Here is a 21,167-nt window from a genome sequence, read left to right on the forward strand (position 1 = left end):
TTATGTGGAGTCGACCTGCACATTTCTCTGACAAATGTATTGTGTAATATTACTGAAGGGAGGGCCTAATGCCAGTAATTACTTTGAAATATATGAAGTCATTTTCAGACTAATTTCTTGTTAGTAGAAGTCATCGTTAGGTCATATTAGATAATGAGTTTTAAAATTTCTCTGCCTCTGTATGGATGCTAATTTAAGTAAAGATTTTAACTGAAGAAAGTCATGCAAAATGTAATTATGGTATATACAATAGACCTGCTTGTTCTCTCTGCTGTGAAATGACTTGAGAGAGGCTAATAATCCTGCCCAAATAGAATTTATTCCTCTGGAGAATAGTATGTGGTATGTTTTAATTTCATAAAGAGGCTCTTCCTGGGGGAGTCTGTCCACCCTGATTATGTCAGTAAAGTGGGGAGAACAGTGTTCTACATACTCAGAAATTTCAGAGGATTCTTCCCCCTCTTTTTTAAAAAAAATACTGCAGACATTGAGTGTACTACTTTGGAATATAGTTGTGAAAATGAATCAGGAACACTCTTAAAAGCTAAAAAGGTAATAAAGTATGTGTGGTTCAATTCATGTCGCTGCATAGTTAATAGAGGCAGATAATCAAATAGCAGTAGACCCAGATTTTTCACAATTTTACCAGCAAAAGCTTGGGTTGCTAAAATGAACTGTTTGATAGCTGATTAGTAAACTTAACAAGAATTAGACTGTTCCGGTAGAATTTATAAAATCTTAGCCTTGTCATTGGTTATATAAGTATCTTGTTCCAAAAATAAGGAATACTTTTTTTTTTTTGTTAATTCAAGAAAAGAGAGTCATTATACCTGTGGTTGAAATACTGCTTAGCTACTAATATTGGATATAATGACGACGCAGAGTTTTGTGTGTGTGGCTACTAATTAGGTTGAAGTGAAGTGAAGTCGCTCAGTCGTGTCCGACTCTCTGCGACCCCATGGACTATAGCCTACCGGGCTCCTCTGTCCATGGGGTTTTCCAGGCAATAGTCCTGGAGTGGATTGCCATTTCCTTCTCCACTGATTAGATTAAGTTATAGCTAATAGGAATTAAATGTGTTGAATTTCCCCAGAATTCTGGATTTAGCATAAAATTATCTGATCCCATATGATATAATAGATAAGATATCTAATTACAAATAAGACTTAGGTAAAACTACCAAGTCTCACTATTGATGTTTTTAAAATTTGTCTTTATTTGGCAATACTTTTTTTTTTTAAGGATTCTCTTTCTAAGTCATCAGTGTAGGAGTTGTTGCTAATAAAACACATATTGTGTAAGAATCTAGATTTACATTCTAAAGATGGAGGTAGAGGTAATCTCTGAGGAAATGTGACATGAGAAACCATTCTATCTAAAAGGTTGCTGTATCATAATATCACAATATCTTAGGAATCTTTCTGATCCATTTAGCAGCTGAACATCAACTCTTTGCCAAGTATCAAGCTAAAAATTTAGGAAAATCTTTATTTAGTCTTAGTTCCTTTAAATTGTGGTTAAATTATTTTTAGCACGTAATTTGTCTGTAAACCTACTAGTAAAACAAAAAGCAAAGCAAAACAGAAAAGAAGAAAGAGAAGGTGAATTATTGTGGACTTTGTAAGCCTAGAGTTTTGTGGGCTCAGATTTGAAATGATTCCATTGTTTAATTCTGGTCATTGTGCATGTTCTTATGAGAATGATATTTAGCTAAAAGGAAAAGTGGTTTCTTTTGCAAATTAATAGTGTAGTGTTCTGGAGCCTTTATCCTATTTCCTTAGAATTTGTTAAAGAAGAAATCTTGTGTAATGGTGAGTTTTACTTTTTATTAAATCTAATTTTGTGTATGCATAATTTAAAAAATCCTATAGAATGGGTAATAATTAAGAGTGACAATAATCTTTGTGTATTGACCCACAGATGAGAAAAATCTGTAATGTTTTTGTTCCACTTTTAGGAAAACTGAAGTAGAATTTACATAAGTAGGTTAAAGTGGTATTCGCCATTAATTTTTAAAAATGTTTTGTTACAGAGAATTTAAAAGATAGGCCCCAGTAGCCATAATAGTATACTGAAGCTCCACGAGCCTGTTCCTCAGCCTCCAGAGCCATCAGCCCATGGCTAATCCTTTCCTGTCCACTCCTTCAACTCTTCCTTTTCCCCATATTATTTTGAAGTAAATCCCATTTACCCACAGATATTTTAATATATCTTTACTATTTTTTAACATAGCAAAATGCCATTATTACACCTTAAAAATTAACAGTAGTCATGTAGTAGCATCACAGTTTCAGTCAGTGTTCACATGTCCAATTGTTTCATAAAGATTTTTCCTCAGTTTGATTTGAAGGGCATCCAAATATGGTCTACTCGTTGAGATTGGGTTATGTCTTTTAATATATTGGTTCCTTGGTTGTTGAAGAAGTGGGATCATTCCTTCTGTTGATGGGTTAATAAGTGTACTTATTTAGTCAGATGGCAAATATGGATTTTTCCAGCAGATATTTTTCTTTTTTAAATTATTTTTTTAATTGAAGGATAATTGCTTTACCGAATCTTGTTGTTTTCTGTCAAACCTCCACGTGATCAGCCATAGGCATCCATACATCCTCTCCGTCTTGAAACTGTCTCCCATCTCCCTCCGCATTGCACCCCTCTAGGTGGATACAGAGCCCCTGTTTGAGTGTCCTGATTTATACAGCAAATTCCCGTTGGCTATCTGTTTTATATATGGTAATGTAAGTTTCCATGTTACTCTTTGCATGCGTCTCGCCCTCTCCTCCCCTGTCTCCATGTCCATAAGTCTACTCTCTATGTCTGTTTCTCTATTGCTGCCCTGTAAGTAAATTCTTCAGTACCATTTTTCCAGATTCCGTATATATGCATTCATATGCATTCCGTATATGTGCATATGCCTGTCAAGAGGCAGGTCAGGTGGTCTGGTGTTCCTATGTCTTTCAGAATTTTCCACAGTTTATTGTGATCTGCATAGTCAAAGGCTTTGGCATCGTCAAGAAAGCAGAAATAGATGTTTTTCTGTAACTCTCTTGCTTTTTCCATGATCCAGCAGATGTTGGCAATTTGATCTCTGGTTCCTCTGCCTTTTCTAAAACCAGCTTGAACACCTGGAAGTTCACGGTTCACGTATTGCTGAAGCCTAGCTTGAAGAATTTTGAGCATTACTTTACTGGCGTGTGAGATGGGTGCAATTGTGCGGTAGTTTGAGCATTCTTTGGCATTGCCTTTCTTTGGGATTGGAATGACAACTGACCTCTTCCAGTCCTGTGGCCACTGCTGAGTTTTCCAAACTTGCTGGCATATTGAGTGCAGCACTTTCACAGCATCATCTTTCAGGATTTGAAACAGCTCAACTGGAATTCCATCACCTCCACTTGCTTTGTTCGTAGTGATGCTTTCTAAGGCCCACTTGACTTCACATTCCAGGATGTCTGGCTCTAGGTGAGTGATCACAGCATCATGATTATCTGGGTCGTGAAGTTCTTTTTTGTACAGCTCTTCTATGTATTCTTGCCACGTCTTCTTAATATCTTCTGCTTCTGTTAGGTCCATACCATTTATGTCCTTTATCGAGCCCATCTTGCATGAAGTGTTCCCTTGGTATCTCTAGTTTTCTTGAAGAGATCTCTAGAATACAATATTTATCTTTCTCTTTCTGACTTACTTCACTCTGTATAATAGGTTCTAGGTTCATCCATCTCATTAGAACTGACTCAGGTGCTTTGCTTTTGATGGCTGAGTAATATTCCATGGTGTATATGTACCACAACTTCTTTATCCATTCATCTGTCAGTGGACATCTAGGTGGCTTCCATGTCCTAGCTATTGTAAATAGTGTTGCAACGAACAGTGGGATACATGTGTCTTTCTCAGTTTTGGTTTCCTCAGGGTATATGCCTAGGAGTCAGATTCCTGGGTAATACGGTGGTTTCATTCCTAGTTTTTTTAAGGATTCTCCATACCATCTTCCATACTGGCTGTATCCGTTTACATTCCCACCAACAGCTCTTGCAGATATTTTTACCCTGACATGCCTCTCTGTTCTGTCTGAGGTTACCCTAGTTGGGACCATAATTGCCTTCTAGCTGGTTTCTGGAACCTTCCTTCAAGCTTGCTCATGCATCCTATAATCTGTCTTTTGAATTTGGAGCATTTATTATTTCTACTAATTAAGAAGTGTCAGTGTCTGGGAGATGTCTTTTATATGTTCATCTCTTCTTTTTTTTTTTAATATTTATTTTTTATTTGGCTGTGCTGGATCTTAGTTGCAGTACGTGGGATCTAGTTCCCAGACCAGGGATTGAACCCAGGCCCCCTGCATTGGGAGCGTGGAGTCTTACCCACTGGACCACCAGGCAAGTCCCTCTCCTTGTTTTCTAACTCTTGCACTGTTTTGCTGTTCTGCTTGTATTTTGGGTCCCCCACCCCTTTGAAGCTGTGACCTGGGGTCACTTAAACTCTGCGCCTCATGTGGTGCTCTGCAGGCAGGAGTGCTCCGTGAACGTCTCTTGACTGGTGGTGGTCCTGCAGCGCTTGTTCTCTGAAGCTCCCTATCCTCTCATTAGCCCCAGTTAGTAGCTGGAAAGGTGGTTTGCGAGTCTGGGAGTTAGATGTTATGGAGACTATTTCTCAGGACAATGGTAGGACCCGATGAGGCATCTGAAACCCACCCCACCACGCAGGGTGCTCCTTTCTGGAAAGAGATTCCTGTCCAGTAGGTCCGATTGCCTGTTAACTCTCATGACACTGTATTGCTTTTTTTGCTTTTCATGTTTTGGTAACAACCTTCTGTTCCAGTGCTGTTTCATTGATTATATCTTAAGTATGCTGCTTCCTGGGGATCTTAGGACCATCTGTGGGATAAATTTCCTTGGGAGGAATTTTCAAAGATTCAGTTCAGTTCAGTTCAGTCGCTCAGTCGTGTCCGACTCTTTGCGACCCCATGAATCACAGCACACCAGGCCTCCCTGTCCATCACCAGCTCCCGGAGTTCACTCAGACTCATGGCCATCGAGTCCGTGATGCCATCCAGCCATCTCATCCTCTGTCGTCCCCTTCTCCTCCTGCCCCCAATCCCTCCCAACATCAGAGTCTTTTCCAGTGAGTCAACTCTTCGCATGAGGTGGCCAAAGGACTGGAGTTTCAGCTTTAGCATCATTCTCTCCAAAGAAATCCCAGGGCTGATCTTCAGAATGGACTGGTTGGATCTCCTTGCAGTCCAAGGGACTCTCAAGAGTCTTCTCCAACACCACAGTTCAAAAGCATCAATTCTTCGGCGCTCAGCCTTCTTCACAGTCCAACTCTCACATCCATACGTGATCACAGGATTAAACAGTTCTGTTTGTGACATACAGGTGTTGCAGACTGGGGGTGTTGCAGGCTCCATTTACATATAGATGTTTATTTGGCCTGCAGTTTCAATACCTAAAAATCAAAGAGTTTCACATAAAAATTCACATTTGTAGTTTTTCCTAAACAACTTGAAAATCTGGCATCACTGAGCTCTGTCTCCCTGATAAGGTCATGAGCTGTTTAGGTCCCCAGCTGGTGGGTGCAGATAAATAACACTTATGTTACTTGCCTAGTCCCTGTAGACCTTTCCATGTAATCCTTGGTGTAGATCCTTACCAGCTTCTGTCACCAAACATGTCCTTTCCTGACCTGGGCCCCAGGGTAGGGGCCTTTTTGAAACTCTTAACCTCTGTACTGGTACTGAAAATGTTATGTTCTCAATTTTTCTTTAGTTTATTGTTTGCGTGCGTGCTCAGTCATGTCTGACTCTTTGTGACCCCAGGGGCTGTAGCCCACTAGGCTCAATTAAAATAATGCTATTTTCAAAAACAAAAATACATAAATATAAACATATATTTACTGAAGAGGAGCATCATTTTATATTTTTGCAAATCAATGAGTTACATTGAACACTTGATAATTTATAAAGTCATATCAACAGTTAGAGAATTTGCATGGTTGATTTATTTTTTAGTCATGCGAACTCAATAATTATTGATATGACTTTATAAATTATCATAGCATAACACATTGATTTGCAAAATGTAAAATGATACTCCTCTTCAGTAAATATCTTTATATATTTTTTCTTTTAAGAATAGTATTTTTCTTAAATATGTTATTTATGTAATAAATCTTGCCATTTTAAATGAATTGATAACATACTTAAGAGTTTTTCAGCTTTGATTTCTAATTAACATTTTTTTCTCTAGGCTATAACCCATGTAAAAAGAAGCATTTTAGGGTCCTCAGTTGTTGAAGAGTGTAAAAGAGTCCTGATACCAAAAAGTTTGAGAATTATCTGATCCTAAAAGACAATGTGTTAGCCCAGGTCAATCAGAATTGTTTAAGGTACTCACCAAAATTTTAGAACATAATTACTTTTTCTGTCAAAAGCAATAGCATATGAATCAACACTAGGTCCCTGCAAACGTCTTTTGAACCCATGATATTTCTGAAGTGTATAATGCTGTTTAGCTAAGACATTTAGGCAAATGATTCTGTGAATTTGGACTTCTAACTTAGAATGCCAAGAAATTTAACCCTGTATCTTTTGGGGTCGGAGGCCAGGGATTCCCTGGTTCTATTAATTAAGCCTTTCTGGTTGTTCTCTTACTCATGGTAGAGAGAGTTTGTTGTATAAACAGTGGGAAGAGCATTTGAAGATCTGAGATGGAATTTTGTTGTGACTGGAGATTTTAGTGGGGAGACTTTCAAACAAGACTCAGATGCTAGAGGGCTAAAAGCATGAGCAGTTATTGAGAAGAAAACTGGGGTTACTTGGAGGTTAGAGGGACATGAAGTAGTCTCACCTGCTTCCCTTTGTGGGGGAACAACCTGGAAAAGCAGGTTCCTGCAGACATCCCCTCTCCCAGTTGTATCTTTTCATCCATCCACCTTTTACTGGCCCCTGAAACAAGGAGGGGATCCTTTTCCTTTCTCTCTGTACTTTGGCTTGCTCTGTGTTGTCATAGAGTCTTCACCTTCCATTACTGGAGTAATTGAACAGTTAAAGCAAGATATGGGTAGAGAAGAGGAACCGTTTTGCTGTGGTGACATGGAAAGAGGCGGATGGATAGGCAGGATGGAGAGAAATTCCCAGCAGCCATAGCGAGGGCAGGGGATTCCTGGACCAGATCGGTTGGGCAGCTGTTCAAGTAACAGTATGTGTAGCTAGGACACACGGCTCTCTCTTGTTCTCTAGTTGCAAATACCTATCTTGTCTCTCCAACTATTTTTTAAATCACTTTGGTTTAGAAGTTGAATCCTATCTAATTACCCTTCCGATTTAAAGGATTTGTAGGATAGAGTGTGTGTGTGTGTAGGATCTAGCAGAGGCTTAGGCTCCAAGGTGCTCCAGCAATATTTTTAGACTGGAAAACACAATGTATATCACCAGGTATGTTGTCCTGTTGCCCTACGAGGAGAGAGGAGAGCCCTTAGCATGCGTCTCATGAAGTGCTGTAGCACTGGAGCAGGCTCTGAAAGTCCTGCTAGAGTTTATGCAGAGAAGATAAGATTAGATGAGATTCTGACTGTAGTTAAACCGGTTTACCTTACTGTTGGAGGGGCTTTGGCCTCAGTCTTCACTGCCTGAGGGGAGCTGGTTCTGATGGTTGTCTTGGTCTCTGCTCTGCCTTTCCAGAAGGAGCTCCTAGGACTTCCCCGGTGGCCCAGTGGTTAGGACTTTGTCTTCCAGTGCAGAGGTTGTGGGTTCGATTCCTGGTCAGGGAGCTAAGATCCCACATGGCTCTCGGCTGAACAAAAAGACTTTAAGAATGATTTGCATCAATAACATCTTAAAAAAAAAAAAAAGAAGGAACTTCTCTGGGTGTTAGACTGCCAGGGTAGGTCTGTTCTCCATAAGGTAGGTTGTGTGACACTTCTGTGTCTACCAGGATATTTAAAGGAGACAGAAAAGGCAGGAAAGGAGTATGTATTTTTAAAAAAAGTGTATATTTCTGTACATGGATAACCAAATGACTTTCCTGTACATCTGAAACTAACACAACATTGTAAATCAACTGTATTTCAAAAAATTTTAAGAATTGATCTGAAAAAAGCAAGAAATCTTCAACAAAGCAAATATCTGGTTACTGTCAACAAGGTGGGCTTGCTTGATTATAAATTTATATGTCAAAAACTTTAATAAAGTTTAAAAATATTCCTAAGTAAAAAGATAATTGTCAAGATTTTAGACATTAGCAGAAAGTAGTCACTGTGAGGGAAAAAAGGAATGCAAGACTAATTTTATTTTTATTTTTACTCAAAAGTACAGTAATTCAAATTTCAGGATACCTGTCAGTTTTTATGTAGCTGGCAGGTCTTTGGAAGTTGACTTTGTAATGCATAAGCAGTTTTTACTGGAGTTCCTTGTTTTGCAAACTGGGATTTTTATAGCAGTTTTATGCAATAGTTCATATATATCTAAGTCTGCATTAAAGCAGATCTTTTTCTCTTTATTTTTTAGATGAAATGAACACTTAAATAATTATTGTTATGTAAAAATTTATTTTTTTATTGAAGAGTAGTTGAATTACTATATGTTAATTACTGCCATACAGCAAAATGACTCAGTTATATATATGTGTGTGTATGTGTGTGTGTATACACATTCTTTTTCATATTCTTTTCCATTATGGCTTATGACAGGATATATATATATATATATGTAGATACACACACACTGTGCTATACGGTAGAACCTTGTTTATCCATTTGAACATTTTAAAAAATAAATTTTACCCTATGAAATGAAAACCACCGTGAGAATCGGTACATAGTAGCTTATAATTGCACTTTATTGTTTTGTCAGACTTAATATATTCCTCTATGTAGAAAACTGGGCGACTTGATGTTTTGGTCATGTGTCACAGACTTCCTTGCTCAACTTTATTCTCATCAGATGTTACCACAACAGAAACCCCATATGTAAGCAAGATCTTTGTTCAGTTTTTACTTCCATTTAGTCACTAGTCTAGTTGGCCGCCCTTGCAACCTGCTGTGTTCTTCAGGGGCTTGGAAACTACCTTGTAATGGGAGGAACCAGACATTGAGTATACATTTGGTACAGTTTCACATGAGTCATTCTAATTAAGTTATGTAAGTGGTACAGGAAAACCCTATTGTATGAATGTCCTTTCTCTGAAAGTTAGATTTAATAGGACTGGGCACACGTGCTCATGTTTTTATCTGCTCATATCAGGAAGGATGCTTAAAAGTAGGGTGTTGGGACAGAGACTGGTTGAGTCAGACCTTGGCACTGAACTTGGACTTTGTGCCTTGCCATTTCCATAGGCTTTCCTTAAGTTTTCTGACATTGATTTCATCTTTATCCTCTGTATCAGACACCTCTTCTATGCCACTTCAGAACCTCTTGGCCTCACTCTCCCCAGAGCCTCTAATCACTCTTCACCTCTGGCTGCTGCCAACTCAAGCTGGACCCAGACCAGCTTGACAAGGACACAACCTGACGCCTCCTGCCTCAGTCCCCTGGCCCCTCTTCCCTGGGGCCACAATCCATGACAAGCCTGAGGCTTTGGTCTCTGAGGAATCCACGCTAAGAACATCCTTTTTATGTGCCCTTGGTCTGTATACTAAACGAGTTCTCTGTATTACATTACGGTTGGTCTGTTGTATTTTAACCTGACTCTGAATTTAAAAATTAGGAACAGGTTAGGTCTGTTCTTCACAGTGGGGATTAATTTTTAAATCTGTCCACCTCAGAAGCATTAAATAGGATCTAGGACTGCGGTGCTATCCGTGGGATTAGCTGTCGTCACTGCTTGTAAGGGTAAGAGAAGGCAAGAGTTGGCTGAAGGGCATCAGAGGAGGACGACTCAGGCTAAGGTTTGCATTCTGGATTTCCCATTACCAGTGGTGTGCCTTCGGGAGTTTTCATGATTTCCCTGAGCTTCAGTTTCCTTTTCTGTAAAATCGAGGTGAGGACACCATTATATGGATCTTGTCAGATCGCTGTTGGCGTAAATGAGTTATTTATGTTGAATGCCTGTTACATGGTTAGGTACTTAGTAGGTGGTAAGTGCTATTATTCCTTGATTTGTTTGTTCTGATCATTTTTCATTATAAAAATTTTATTCGTTGAAATCCATCATATTTTAAGTAATTTTTTCACAGGCAACATTGGTCCATACTTATTGGCCAGGTTAGACTAATAACCATGCCCTCCTCCAGGGGATCTTCCAATCCAGTGGTCGAACCCAGGACTCCCACATTGCAGGCGGATTCTTTATCATCTGAGCCACCAGGGAAGCCCAGGCTAACAACAGCAATAACAAATCATGCCCTTTTGCTTCTTAACTGGCAGTGATAATTGGCAGTTATCTTAGGTGACTTAAGCTATAACTGTAAGTGTGGTTTATTAACCCTCCAGATAGCAAGTACAAGATGTTTATTTCAGGCATTGTGGGTTTCCTCTAAAGAGCATCAATTTGCATAATATTGCTCAGAGTTGGTTTCCTTGTTCTGAGGAAAGAGCTATTATTATCATAGTCAAAGCAACTTCGTGGTCAAGGTCTTTGAACACTTAGAAGGTGTAAATAATGCAGAGACAGCTAGGATAGTGTTCTTGGAAGTACAAGAAGTGAACAGAGAATTTAGTTCTGGGATCTTCTCGTTGATGATAAATAGCATTTGTAGGCATTATTATTTCTTGTAGTGTGTTGGGTCCTTTGCCAGTGGTTTTACCTACAAGTTCAGTAAAAGCACTTAAAACAGAAAATATAGGCACCGTGATTATCTCAGGTTTTTCAGAAGAGGAATGAGGCAGGAAGTTGTTATATCACATAGTAAGCGGCAGAAGTAGGACTTGAACTCGGGTCTGCATGAGCTCATCTCTCCAAAGCCACCTATACTCACTGCCTCTTACTGCTTTGTGGGATTTCACAGAAGAGCCTCTTCTTGATCTTCAGACGTATGAAAAATGTAATTGCTTTTAGAAAAGTAAAAAAAAAAAGAAAAATATAGTTGCTAAATTCAGATTAGAGCAGAACTGTGGGCATTCAACAATTATTGATTGGTATCTAATATATGGTGCCCTGGCAAGTGCCTGAGAAGAGAAAGATAACTATGACCTGCTCTTTTTTTTTTTTTTTTAAGTATTTCGTTATGTTGTTCAGTCACCAGGTTCTGTCTGACTCTTTGTGACCCCTTGGACTGCAGCATGCCAGGCTTCCTTGTCCTTCACTATCTTCCAGAGTTTGCTCAAACTCATTGTCCATTGAGATGGTGGTGCCATTCAATCATCTCATCTTCTACTGCCCACTTCTCTTGCCTTCAATCTTTTCCAGCATCAGGGTCTTTTCCGGTGAGTGAGCTCTTTGCATCAGGTGGCCAAAGCATTAGAACTTAAGCATCAGTCCTTCCAGTGAATATTCAGTGTTGATTTCCTTTAGGTTTGATCTCTTAGCAGTCCAAGGGACTCTCAAGAGTTCTCTAGCACCACAGTTCGAAAGCATCAATTTTTTTGATGCTGAGCCTTCTTTATGGTCCCTCTCTCACATCCATACTTGACTACTGGAAAAACCATAGCTTTGACTAGATGGACCTTGGTTGGCAAGTGATGTCTCTGCCTTTCAGCATGCTGTCTGGGTTCGTCATAACTTTTCTATAAGTGTATATACTTGGCTAAGCTGACTCTTAGTTGTGTCATGTGGGATCTGGTTCCCTGACCAGGAATTGAACCCAGGCCCCCTGCAGGGAGCTGGGAGTCTTAGCCACTGGACCACCAGGGAAGTCCAGACTTGCTTTTTTTTTCTTATTCTTTTAAAGGAATTACATTCGGGAGTTCAGGAAACACATACACAGCTAAGGATATTACATTTGTTAATGCATTCAACAACTATTTGCTGAATGCCCTGTAAGTGTGTCAGTATAGTACTGACCCTTAGAAAACGATGACACATAAAAGGAAATTTGGTCCCAGGCTTCATGGAGCGTCTTAGTCTATCACGGGTATTACAAACTGGTCTAAGACATTTGGGTCATTTATAATCAGACATTAGCAACCTCCAACGATGAGAGCTGGGGCTTTCCCAGGTGGCACAGTCATAAAGAATCCACCTCCCAATGCAGGAGATGTGGGGTTCGATTCATGGATCAGGAAGATCCCCCGGAGGAGGGCAAGGCAGCCAACTCTAGTATTCTTGCCTGGGAGATCCCAGGGACAGAGGAGCCTGATGGGCTAGTCTATGGGGTCGCACAGAGGCGAGCACAACTAAGTGACTGAGTGTGTGCACACAGACACACACACAGTATGTCAGCCATGAAGTTCTGATGAACACACACACACACACACACACACACACATGGTATGTCAGCCATGACGATCTGACGAATGCTATCTCTCTGTCTCTCACACACAGTATGTCAGCCACGAAGTTCTGATGAACACATGCGTGCACACACACGCAGTATGTCAGCCATGATCATCTGACGGATTCCCTCTCAAAGGTAGTAGCAGGTGCAGCCTTAGTCATACAGCCTGTTCTGTGAGCTCTGTGAAGTCACAGCTCTCAGACAGATACCTTGCCCAAAAGCTTCCCATGAGACCAGTGTAGCAGGATTCAGGACCCTCTGTTAGAATTACGTGGCAGAGTCTGAATTCAGGTCTGCCTAGAGTCCTAAGCAGAGAACCCCGGATCAGTGGCACAAGATGCCAGGGTTGCTAGGGTCTTAAATTTTGTCTCTCAAGAATGGAGGTACCTGTGTGAGATTTCTAGTCAGCGTGCAGAGTTTTAACATGGCATATTTTACTAGTTAAAAATTATTTCTGATGTTCTGTGTGCTGATTAATGAACCCTGGAGTGTTGTTCAGAAGAAAAGATAGCCGGACCTGTTTTTGCATGAACCCATTTGGCTATCTGATGAAGTCTGTAGACCTTTCTCAGCATAATCTTTCAAAAGCATAAAATGCAAAGGATTACAAAAGAAGCCAAATATAATGAAATACAGTTTCCAGAATATTTTTAAAGATGCGTAGTGCAGTAATCTGTGCTTCTTTATTACTGTATTGACTATGAAGATCTAGTGTTGGGAGTAATTCATTTCAAAGTTGTGATGAATATAAATACAACAGTTGTAATGATAAAATAGCTGTAATGTTTGTTGGTGACAAAATCACTGCCAATTCTGTAATTTATTGCCTATATTAATAGTTGAGGGTAATGGTTAAATTGCTGTTAGATAGTAAAACATGAAAGTGTAACTTTTTCCCCCAACCATTTTTGCAGATGCCCATTCATTCTATCAGGGTTAAGAAGCGCTACTCTAGAGAGTACATTTTAAAAATAATTATTTATTTTTAATTGATGGTTATAGTATTGGTTTGATTTCTGTCATGCATCAGCATGAATTAACCATAGGTGTACATATGTCCCCTCCCTCTGGAGTATGCATTTTTGATTAGAATCTTCTGTCACCTGATGAAGCCTGGAGTGTGTATTTGTGATTAGGATACCAAATGTCAAGAAATTACCCCTACATGTGGATTAAAACTTAACACTTGCCTTTATTGCTATTTTTTCTTTTAAAAAATCATTAGTAGGGATAATGAGACTGTACAAATAACAAATTCAGTGTGTGAAAGTTCCCTAGGAGAGAGCTATGAAGTGCTGTGGGACTTTTCAGAAGTATCTTCAAATAAAGGCAGGAGAATCTTAATAAAGGCAACATGATAAGACGATTTAGATGGACATGAATGCAGTGTCAGGAAGAAGTTGGGAGGAGGAGTGAAAGTTGCAAGTACTGTAATTTATGAAGGTAGAAAAAGACATTGCAGAAAAACATGATTAGGACTTTCTTCTGTCTGGCTCAAAAATAAAGATATTTCAGATACAAAGAATAGCATGATGGTTGGCATGGACGGTGGGAGAGCCTGGAAGGTTCTTCCACACATGAGTGACATAATTGTCCAGTCATGGTTTCAAGCACTTTATACATGTTATGTAATCCTCACAGCAGTCTTATTATTATTTGCGTTTTTTTGCGGATGGAGAAACAGGCATGGAGAGATTAAGAATCTCGCTCAGAGTCAAAACTAGGGCTTGTCTGGCTCCACTGGACTCAGAATGACTCAGTATGAGATTACACTGATGACTGTGGAGGGTAGATTAGGCAGGAATGCAAGGGGAGATTGGAAAATCAGGTCAGAGATGATTAAAATGATGTGGCAAGAGATGCTAAAGGTGGCCTGAACACTGAGTGTTGAGAACCGATTAAAAGAGTTTTCGTCTTGGAAATCTGCACATTGATGTTTTCCAGTGAGACGACACCCACAAAATAGGAAATGAAAGTCTAGTGTTTCTGAGTGGAGATTTTCCCCAGCCAGTTTAAATATGTACTTGGCTGAATGAATGCTTGAGTTACCAGTTCTCTCCCGAGTGCAGAATATTCATTACTGGCAGGATTTTACTATAATCACCAGTTAGCATTTACAGTGAGCACCCCCGTAGCCACTTGCCTACCTAGGATCACCAGGGGAACAGTTTGCCAGTATTAAGCTTACAGGTGTAAAAGGTACCAAGGCCTTGTCAGAGCAGAGGAAACATTCAGAACCTGGCTTATTTGCTAACATTTCAAGAAAACTCAGAGAAGTGGGAGGAAAAGCTTTAGATCAAGGGCTGACTAACCACTCATTCAGGGTATGGAGTAGGGTTGTTTCATCTTTGAGGTGAAATACAGCAAACACCCCCTCAGTCCTGACTTTGCTAAACCCTGCAAAAGAGGTTTCTGGCAGCTTAATGAGTTCTCCATTAAACAGATTCAAGAGGGCTCCAAAAATGTGAACTTCCATGGATAAATAACCAGGGTCCATAGTTCTCCACGTAATAGATCATCAGAGCTATCTGAGAGTTTATAAAACATAACTAATCCACGTTCAGCATTTACAGAGAGGCGGAGTCCATTGGTTCCTGGACTCAAAGCTTTCCATTGGCCGAGTCCATATTCAGCTCCTCACTGATTGGACAGACGTTCCCTAGGAGCCTGTGGGCGGGCTTCCTTCACCCACACAATCCTTCTAGCCCTTTCTTCTTCACTTTTGCAGGCCCAGGAGATATCTTTAACTTCAACTCCCTGATATTTTTGGTCAGGAATATCGTTGATTTGTTTTTATTCTGCCGCAAAGCAATGAGAATTTTCGGGTCATTCAATATGAAGTGTTAACACTTTCAGCCTCATAGTCACTCAAATATGCGCTCTTCTCCATTCCCATTTTTTGTTTCCATATTTTTATTTTTCACTTTCCAGTTGACAGACTAATGGTGTGATTTAAGCTAAGGTTTCTTAATATAGAACTTCTGTTCAATTGTTAATTGTAGTTATCAAATTATAGGTTTCCAGGCTGGAAAATAGAAACAGTTCTTTTTTATTCTTAATACTCATCCCTAGGACAAGGCATTCATTGGAAGGCAAAGTACTTTCAAAACAGCCAAAGCAGGCAAATGGGAATATTTTCTTTTCAGGATGCAGTGGCTAAATGCACAGATACAATTTTTATGCCATTTTCTCTCCTTATTGAATCTTTATTGAGTAAGGTAGCTGAAATCTGCTTGTTAAACTGAAGTATAATTGATGTCCAGTGTAATGTTAATCTCTGCTCTGCAGCAGAGTGACTCGGTTATACATGTGTATGCATTCTTTTAACGTTTGTTCCATTATGGTTTATCCCTGTACATTGACTTATAGTTTCCTGTGCTGCACAGGACGATCTTGTTTATCCGATCTGTACATGATAGTTTGCATTTACTAACCCCCAAATTCCAAGTCTGTGCCTGCCCTCCTCTCCTCCCCCCGACAGTCACAAGTCTGGTTCTGTGTCGGTGAATCTGTTCCTGTTCCATAGATAGATCCATCTGTGTCGTTTTAGATGCCACGTACAAGTGATACCATAACGATATGTCTTTCTCTTTCTGACTTAGTTCACTTCGTATGGTAATCTCTGTGTCCATCCATGTTTCTGCACATGGCATTATTTCGTTCTTTTCTTTTGAGTCAGTAGTGTTCCATTGAAGGTAATAGCACCCCACTCCAGTGCTCTTGCCTGGAAAATCCCACGGGCAGAGGAGCCTGGTGGGCTGCAGTCCATGGGGTCTCGAAGAGTCGGACACGACTGAGCGACTTCACTTTCACTTTTCCCTTTCATGCATGGGAGAAGGAAATGGCAACCCACTCCAGTGTTCTTGCCTGGAGAATCCCAGGGACGGCGGAGCAGCAGCAGCAGCAGCAGCAGCAGTGTTCCATTGTATTTATGTATCCATTCAACTGGTGATGGACATTTAGGTTGTTTCCATGTCTTGGTTGTTTTGAATAGTGCTATGACCAGAAATCTGTGAGTCAAATCATAGCTTCATGCTGCGAACATAGGAGTGCATGTATCTTTTTGAATTATAGTTTTGTCTGGATTGATGCCCAGGAGTAGAATTTCTGGATCATATGGTAGCTATTTTTAGTTTTCTGAGGAACCTCCATGCTGTTTTCCATTGTGGCTTCCCACCAGTGGTGTGGGAAGGTTCCCTTTTCTCCACATCCCCTCCAGCATTTGTTATTTATAGACTTTTCAGCGGTGTCCATTCTGACCAGTGTGAGACGGTGGTGGCGGTTCAGTCGCCAGGTCGTGTCCAGCTCTTCACGACTGCACGGACTGCAGCACACCAGGCTCCCTTGTCCATCACCATCTCTTGGAGTTTGCTGTTTCATGTCCTTTGCATCGGCGATGCCATCCAGCTATCCTATCCTCTGTCGCCCTCTTCTCCTCTGCCTTTAGTCTTTCCCAGCAGTCAGTTCTTCACTTCAGGTGGCCAAAGTACTGGAGCTTCAGCTTCAGTCCTTCCAATGAATATTCAGGGTTGATTTCCTTTAGGCGTGACTGGTTTGATCTTGCAGTCCAAGGAGTCTCCTCCAACACCACAGTTCAAAAGCATCGATTCTTTTGGCGCTCAGCTTTCTTTATAGTCCAGCTCTCACAACCATCCATGAGTACTGGAAAGACCATATCCTTGACTGTATATAGACCTTTGTCGGCAAAGTGATGTCTTTGCTTTTTAACACACTGTCTAGGTTTGTCATAGCTTTTCCTGCATTTCTCTAATAATTAGCAAATTGAGCATCCTCAGAGTTTAGTATGGGGGTGTTCTGTAACCCCACATGTACCAAGGGATGACTGCACTCTTCTGTTTCATTAAATATGTCGGAAAAGTCAGATCTTGATTTTATAAGGTTAATGGACTTTTTTCTCATTCTTATGTAAGTATTAAAAGAAAGCTTAATATACCAATTTAATATACATGTTAATCCACGAATACCATTTCATCATACTCCTTGTTTTGTAAATAATTTCTAGTTTTAGTTACACATTAAATTTTATTACAGATCAATTAATGAGAAGCAACGTATTGATCCATCTTTTATCTGTTTTAAATTACTAGATGTATATAATTTAAATACTTGTTTAATTACTTTCAGTAATCTAGCTTACAAAATGTATTCTGTAATATAGGCTTCCTTGAAATGAATGCTAACACTTTTATTAGAATTAAAAAATGAAGTCAGGTTGTTTTGTATGGAAAATGTGTTTGACTTACCTGATTAATTTGATAATAAGATAATCAAGATTTGATAAGAAATGTAAGATACTGGTTTAATAACTAAGTCCCATTCTAGTTATAGTGCAAACTTTTCCATAAATTGAATCAGCTAAATGTGTAGCTTCAGTGTTTTGATGACAATATATTGAAAGCACATTGTAAGATGAAATAATTTTGCCAAATAATATTCTTTTGTCAGAGGTATAATGAAGTTAACAAGATTTTATTTGTTTCAATCCTTTCTGAGTTTTAGAGGTTAAGCGAAGTTCTGATAAGTGAAACAATAGCAGGTGTGATTAACTTGAGAGGTTATGGTAAAGTCTTTGGCCTCTGTCCAAGAAACTGAGAAAATGAATGCTCTGTGACCTGGGCTACAATTCCTTTTGCCAGTCGGGTAGTTTCCAGTTTTTGCTTTCAGGAGACCTAATTGATTCATTAGCTTATAGATCCTTAAAAATAATGTTTGATATGAGATCATTCTGTGTGTTTTTTTTTTTTTTTTGCTGTGTATCACGGCAGGAGTGTGAAGATTTGAGTGATGTTTCTGTAGCAAACCTCCTTCCAGTTCAGTCCTCTTCCGTATTTCGGCAGGGTTCTCAGCGCTTTGCGTCTGTGCTCAGTCTCCTCTGACTCTGACCCCATGGACTGTAGCCCACCAGGCTCCTCTGTCTGTGGGGTTTCCCAGGCAAAAATGCCATTTCCTACTGCAGGGGATCTTCGACCCAGCAAGCAAACCCGCGTCTCTTGTTTTCTCCTGCATTGGCAGGCAGCTTCTTTACCACTGGCGCCATCTGGGAAGCCCTTTCAGTGCTTTACTTCTGTACAAAAGAAAGTAGGAGTACCATTAATGCTCAATGCCAACTCATTTCAGTAGTAAGTTATAGTGATCCCATGGACTTGTTTCATTGTAAGATGCTTTTCCATTACAGTTTTTACTTTATTGTGTTTATCAAAATTTGTAATATACTTATTTTGCTCTAGTCAATTATGTGTTACTAATAATTGTATTGATAGCTCAATGCAGAAGAAGAGTAACCAGAGAAATTTAAAGTTTTAATTTATATAGATATTTTTGCAGAAATGCATGATAGAGGGTTAACAGGGTTTACATTAGGATAAAATGTTTTGTGCAAACTATCAGTAGAATGGAATTTGGAGACCAAGTGTTTCTTTTTCATTGCCTTCAAAATTTCAGATCAGTTCAGATGTTGGGTAGATGACTTCACATCACTGGGTGACTTGATGGGAAAGAAGTAAAGGTATGAAATTATTGGCTATTAAAGAAAAGAGTTTTTTCATTAAAAAAACAGTGGATTGTATCAACAATAAAATATCATTATTTAAATTTATATAAATTTATGGTACTTGGATTCCAGTGGATAAATTTAGGAAATTCTATTTAAAATTTAAAAATTCAGGAATTCTTTGCAACTATTTAAACCCATTTTTGAATGACTTTATATGCCAATTTAAATGTACGAGGAGTGTTTTTTTGGGGGGGTGCATGATCAAAAAAATTTTTGAAAACTATTCTAGGTATGTGGATACCTAGATTTATTAATCTTAGGCATATATTCATTGACTCCCTGAAGAAGATTTTAGCTTAAGATGTACCAGCTTTTTACCTCTTCTCCTACTGTTTAATTTTTATATTTAATTTCTTCTACCACCATTTCAGGCTGCCTGGCTAGCTCAATTGGTAGAGCATGGGACTCATAATCCCAGGGTCATGGGTTCGAGCCCCTCCTTGGGCGTATGCCCAAAGAATCTGCCTGCAATGCAGGAGACCTGGGTTCAGTCCTTGGGTCGGGAGGATCCCCTGAAGAAGGAAATGGCTATTTCCTTCAGTATTTCAGGAAATACTTCAGGAGTGAAGTATTTCCTTCACTCCAGTATTTTTGCCTGGCAAATTGCATGGACAGAGGAGCCTGGTGGGCTACAGTCCATGGGGTTGCAAAGAGCTGGACACAACTGAGTGACTAACACTTTCACCCTTTCGTAGTCATTTCTGTGGTGTTTTTACAGAATCTATTAACTTGTACTTTGAATGTTGTCTCTTCATTCCTTGTTTACCAAGAAGAGATCCTGCCCTTCCCCTTTCTATGTCCTCTTATAGCCCACTTGCTTTATCCATAAGTTGGCATTATTATATACATATATATGTGTGTATCCATCCATCCTTCCATCCATCTGCTCTTTCACTGGCTTCTCTGCCCATCCATCCACCCGTCTATCCCTCTGTCTCAGTGCTAGACCAAATGATATGTTAGACTTCCTGTCCTTCTCTGGGATTATCACAACTGGTTCATAGGCCATTTGATAGAGTTGTTCTAGCATAAAATTAAAACAAATTTCTCTTTTTCTTAAATTCAGTCAATTGCATCGGATTGTACCACATTTTAAACCATTACTCACTTGAGTAAGCTTTTTATTTTTCCTGCGGTTTTGTTTACTTTTTAACTCTGTCTTTGGTGATTTAGTCGCTAAGTTGTGTCAGTTCTTGTGATCCCATGGACTGTAGCCTGCTAGGCTCCTCTGTCTGTGGAGTGAGTTGCCATTTCCTTCTCCAGGGGATCTTCTGACCTAGGTATCAAACCCAAGTCTCTTGCATTGCAGGTGGATTCTTTTACCCCTGAGCCACCAGGGAAACCCAATTCTGTCTTCAGCATATTCTTAAATTTCTCCCCTTCAGATCCTTAGCTATCTGATTCTATTAATTTCCTCCAAAGGTCTTTGTCTCTGAGCCTTCTGTCTTAGTTACTCCCTAGATAACCTGAAATTCAGTGGGGAAGAATGAACATTTTCAGGCTCTTTTACATTTTTAGATCATGGTTTCTTAAGAAAACTGTAGTGTAGAGTCTGATGTGAAACAGTAAAGGAAGGACAAACGTTGACAGACAGTCTGCATAGGAAAAGTAGTGTCTGGAGATGTGAGGAGAGGCCTTGAAAAGTGAGAGTGGAGTCGCTCAGTCGTGTCCGACTCCTTGCGACACTGTGGACTGTAGCCCACCGGGCTCCTCCGTCCAGGATTTTCCAGGCAAGAATACTGGAGTGGGTTGCCATTTCCTTCTCCAGGGGATCTTCCTGACCCAGGGATTGAACTCAGATCTCCTGCATTGCAGACAGGCTCTTTACCATCTGAGCCACCAGGGAATCCCTGGAGAGGGATTATTTATCAGGAGAGATTTTATTTTAGGTAGGATATAGTGATGGTTAACCTAACTCCTAGTCTGTCATTTCAGTAGACATTCATTGGATGCCTACAATCTGGAAGGGCTAAATTTAAGCATTGAGACGCAAAGATGAAGGAGCTGGGGTGGAGGCTGGGGTGGAGGCCTCCGGCTACTGGTGTACCTGTAAACAGTTCATACAGTGTAGTGCCTTTTATAAGGAAGCATATTCAAGGAATTCTGGGAACCTTGTGTTTTCATCTTTAATTTCTGTAATTCTCTTATGCCTTCCGATAAGCATGATATAACTGTGCTCATAATATCCGAAGACACAAGGGTGTTTTAGATAGGAAACAGGTTTCTG

The 21,167-nt window shown here is 39.8% G+C and overlaps 1 protein-coding gene and 1 non-coding gene across 2 annotated transcripts in view; both read left to right on the forward strand.

Moving 5' to 3' along the window:
* The window catches only part of KIF13B (kinesin family member 13B), a 187,690-nt gene that overhangs the window by 18,101 nt on the left and 148,422 nt on the right, over positions 1–21,167 (forward strand). The gene's annotated exons all lie outside the window — the stretch shown is intronic.
* Positions 19,315–19,387, forward strand: TRNAM-CAU (transfer RNA methionine (anticodon CAU)). The gene has a single exon. It is a non-coding gene; the product is annotated as a tRNA-Met (tRNA).

Source organism: Capricornis sumatraensis, chromosome 6 (assembly GCF_032405125.1).
Source record: "Capricornis sumatraensis isolate serow.1 chromosome 6, serow.2, whole genome shotgun sequence".
NCBI lineage: Eukaryota > Metazoa > Chordata > Mammalia > Artiodactyla > Bovidae > Capricornis > Capricornis sumatraensis.